Source organism: Mustela erminea, chromosome 10, assembly GCF_009829155.1.
Source record: "Mustela erminea isolate mMusErm1 chromosome 10, mMusErm1.Pri, whole genome shotgun sequence".
NCBI classification, from domain to species: Eukaryota; Metazoa; Chordata; class Mammalia; order Carnivora; family Mustelidae; genus Mustela; species Mustela erminea.
This window is the reverse complement of record NC_045623.1, coordinates 87836523-87841297: the sequence shown is the minus strand read 5'-3', so window position 1 is coordinate 87841297 and position 4775 is coordinate 87836523.

Below are 4775 nucleotides of genomic sequence, written 5' to 3'. Positions count from 1 at the left end.
GGTAGAGCTCCCCATCCTTGGAGGTGTGCAATCAGGAGTTAGAAGGCGGTATCACAGTCAAGTGCTCAGGCTTTGGCATCAGACAGATCTGGATTTGAGCTGCACTTTGGGTGTTTCAGGGCAGAGGACTTCCCTTCTATGAGTCTCGATTTCCTTATCTGTAAAATGGAGTCGTAATACCACCCAATCCACTGGGTCATTAGACTTCACTGACGCAACACATATAAAGAATTCACATAGAGTCAGGCACATGTAAGTTCCCAGCAGCTGGAAGCTAACATCTTTATATTTCATTTTTTAACCAAGGGGTCTTTTAACTTCCTTCCAACGCTCTGAGTCTTTGGAGCTAACCCCATCATCTATCTCTGATACCCAGAGGTCTGCCCCTCCTTCTTGCTCTCCCCCGAGCCCTTTCTCTTCTTCCAGAAGTGGTCTCTGCTGATTCACAATCTCCCACCTGGACTTCCTCTTCCCACTGAACTTGGGCATGGAGGTGACATTTCCTTCTTCCGGCTGTCCACACACGTGTGAGCATGATGGACAGACATGACACGGAGACACGGATTCGCTGACATGTTTACAGCCTTTGCAGAGCAGAAACCCCTTTCCGGGGAGCGATCTGGCAGGCCTCTCTGTCTCCCACACAGGGCTGGCCGGCTGGCTGCTTGCTTGATCATCTTCCTTGGTCTCCAAAACGAGCTTTGATTTCAGACCGGAAAAAAGAAAAGACTGGTAAAACCTTGTTCCTGGGCTCCTGGCAGAGTTGTCATTTCTTGGTCTTTGTCAAAGGCCCCCCTCCGTGAGCGATTGGCCACTTAGCACTTGTTAATGGATCTAACTTCCATGGGCTTTAAGTGTTTTCTTGGAATTGATCTGCCTGTGAAAAGTATGCTTTGGAGACATGAAATAACCATGAGAGCCTTCAATGAATTACACTTTATCAAAGGGAGAAAAACAATGCACTTCAAACACGCACTACAAGGGAAACGCATCAGGAAGGGGGGAGTGGGGGGGCCCAGGAGCCATGCGTGGCTGAACTCAGCCTCCCACGGATGTCTGCATTTGCATTCAAGAGGGGAGTGTGTGTCCTGGGTCATTTTCTCTGCTCTGTGAGGTGGCATTTCCTGCTTCTGTCCCCACCAGCTCTGTCCCTAGAGAGAGGGGTATCAGAGTCATCACTACCCTCCCCTCTGGGGGGGGCAGTTTTGACTGGAGAAGGGAGTTGGGGAAGGGTTCACCTCTCTCCTAACCGCCCCCCCCGCCCACTTTCCATCTGCTGGGGAAGGAACCCTAGAGACACTGGGCAGAGGGGGTCCAGGGGCCCCAATCCTGTAGGAATGTGGTCCTGTGAGACATCTCACCATAGAGGGGAACATTGAGATCAGCCCCCACAACCCTTGGATGACAAAGGCCAGAGGAGGGGGCTCTGTCCACGTAGATGTTCAGGTAACAGGTGTTTGCCGAGGGCCAGCCTGGGCCCGGCTGTGTCTGGGTTGGAGATGCGGGCGGGATGAGCCCTGGAGCCCACCCTCCGTCTGGGGTCACATCAGTCTTTAACCCGACACAGCCACTTCCGTCCCCTCATCCTGTTTTGCGTCTCCTTAGCACATGTCACTCCCTGACTCTTGATACAGCTGAGTCTGTTCGTGTCTGTCACCCCACTAAATGTCAGCTCCACGAGCCTGGGGCTTTTTCTGTCCCTCTCAGAGCTGCGTTCTGGTCCGTGGCGAATGCCCTGTTTCATGAATGCCGTTGGACGCGCTCTCCTGGAGGGAATAGGAGGCACGGAGAGCCGCAGGTGTCCTCCGTGGGCAGCCCTCCTCGGTGGGTGTAGGAGTGTTGACAATACTGACTCCATCTTTGGTTCTCCACCTCGGTCATGTTCCCTTGACGGTCTCTCTGGGGGCTCTGTGTTCCAGGCCCCTTGGAGATTAACACATACACCTTTGAAATGCCCACCGAGGCTGGGATGGGGGAGACTGCCTTTGGCCTCCCGTGCATCTGCAGGAACACCGTCCTTCCGCTCCCCGCACAGGAGGTGCTGCAAGATCTAATTAAAGGTTAGCTGTTGAGGTGCGTGCAAGTCCTTTGATCTCACGGCAGTGCTCTTCTGCATGTCCCCTCACCCTATAAAATCTGTGGGTAAGGTCTGGGTTTTGTGGAGAATTACTACCGCTGTCACAGGATGTCCTCCGCCAGATCCTCCCCGTCAGTAAATTACCCCGAATAAAACTGTGTCAACTGTATGGAGTCACCGGCTTCGTTTTCTGGTTGCAAAGTGCCTTCTTGGTTTGGGGAATACTTGACAGTCCGCCATCCTACTCTGGGGACATGATTGGGGCACCCACAGCTCTGCAATAGCCACTGAGAGTATCGGGACACAGAGCACCCAGGGCTCAGAACCAGCCACCTCCGCCTTCCCAGGACTGATGTCTGCGCAGCCCGCCCACCCAGAGATGGACGTGTCCTAGCACTGTGGCTGGGTCCCGCAGATCTGCACAACCCCCACCAGCCTCAGCCCCAGCCCACCCCGCAGGTGGAGAGTGGACCGGCTGGGGCTTCTCTGCTTCATCTTAGTCATCGGCCCTCTGCTTACTGAACATCATCCAAATGGACAATCAAGTGGGCACATGAGACTTGGGACCTGGGGAGAGGTAGAAGTGGAGTGGGGATCATGTGGCCGAGGCTGGAGGACAGCCACAGAGAACCAACATCCTTGATCTTGGAGCATCAGAATTGGATGGATCTTCCTGACCCAGATCACTGGGCCTTGTGGCCTGAGCCTTGCTGGGCATCGTTGGGAGTAGGGGGCGGGGGGGGCAGAGGCTGGGTAGCCAGAGTGCAGGTAGCGGCTGTGACACAAAGTTGGCAGGGGGCAGCAGGGCAGCAAGGAAGGGGACACCTTCCCCATGGAGAGGGACAGTCAGAGGGAGGCACACAGGGTGGCACCAGGCCGAGGCTTCAGAAAGGGCCACAGCTCCGGGCAGGCATGGTGGGTGGGCAGCCGGTGTGTAGTGGGGACTGGGTCCCTCTCCTGCCAGACAAGGGCGGTTGGTTTCAGCTGGTGACCAGAGCCCTGGGCTCCTGCGGACAGGTGTGCTCCCAGCCTGGGCTGCAGTGACTTCCAGAGCTGGCCTGTGGCCAGACACAGCTGCTTGGGTATTTCCTGCGGTGGCCTGAGTGGGGACCAGGGAGAGAAGGAGACAGAGTTCTATTTACGGAGCGTCTCCTGGGAGCGGGTATGTCGGGTCCATCACCCACTTAACCTTCCTGACCATCCCCAGGGAAAGAGGGTGGAACTGCTGGTTTTCAGAGGGGAAGGCGGAGGCTCGGGGAGGTGACCTGTGAGTGAGCATCACGGAAGGTGGCTGAGTGGTGGGGGCCAGGGGGTGGTGAGAGTCTCCAGGGCTCCTGGGATTTGGATGCACTTGTCCTGAGGTCCTGTGGGTGCAGCTCTAACCCCGGAGGGCGGTGGGAGAGGGGGTTGTCCTAAGCTGCTGCTTTTCCAGCAAGCCCCTGGGTGATGCTTCTTGGGCTGGTCCACGGAGGACTCGGGCTCACTGAGGACCCAGAGCAGTCAGATCTCATGTCGCTCATGCATTCACATTACAAGTATTTACTGAGGGCCTGAGGCATGCTGGGCGCTGGGACAGGGCGGTGAGCAAGATGGGCTTGGTCCGGCCCTGTGGAGGTCACATGCTGACTGCAAACACGGACACGGACGAGCCCAAGGACATGGGCTTGATTTTGCAATTCACGGGGGGAAGGTGAAGTCTACAGAGGGAAAAGGAGGTGGTTTTTTTGCACTTTGAGGTGAGGAAGCTGGGATTCAGAGAGGTGAGCTACTTGCCTGAGTGACACAGATGGTAAGTGTCCAAGCTGAAGGCACCTGCACCCCAGGCCCCGCCCCCCCCAGGTCATGGGACCTGGAGGGAACCTGCAGGGGGTCCAGACTCTCCCCTCACTGTCTAAACTCTTCTCAGGATGTGTGGGGCAGGGGTGGGGGATTGGGAGTAGGCCAGCTGGGACCTGTCTGCAGCCCATCTTCTGGGTGTGTCCCACAGGGCCAGGCCTGGGCAGTTTCCGTCCAGGACAGGGCATGCATGGACTGAGCAGGAGGGAGGTTGCACAGTGTAATCCCAGGGGGATGTGGAAGGCCAGGCCTGGAAAGTAGAGCTCCCCCGCGGGGGCAGAGGGCATCAGTAGAGACCAGCACTGAGTCAGGAGCAGGGGGTATGGAAAGAGGCTCTGCAGCGTCCCTTGCTGGGTTCTGCTGGTGCCCAGGCCAGGCTGGGCTGATGGCTACACTGCCTGCATCTTTCTGGCAGCCTGGAGCCACTACTGGGCAGAGGGTCGACTCCCCTGGCACCGCCTGCTCCGTTCTTAGCCATTGGGGCCCAGAACCCTGGATGTCGCCCTCTGCTCTATGCCCCATTGAGCCCGCTCCCGGCAGAGACCCTGGCTCCAGGGGTACAGAGGCAGCAGCAGGGGAAGGTGGCTGTTCCACCCAGCCAGACGCTGTAGGCCTGTCAGTGCAGGGGCCGTCCTGGCCCCTCCTCCTCTGAGGCCCAACACCTTCAATTATCAGGGGTAGGTCTTTTGTGTTCACCTCCTGGATTCTCTCCTTGAAGGTAATTATTAAAGCAGACACATCAAAGAAGGAACAGCCCCAGGGCTCAGGGGAGGGGGGAGGAGAGAGGATGTGGAGTAGACCAAGGGGGGCCGGTTGGGTGGGATGGGGGGCTGGGCCACCAGGACAGGAGGCACTGCAAATA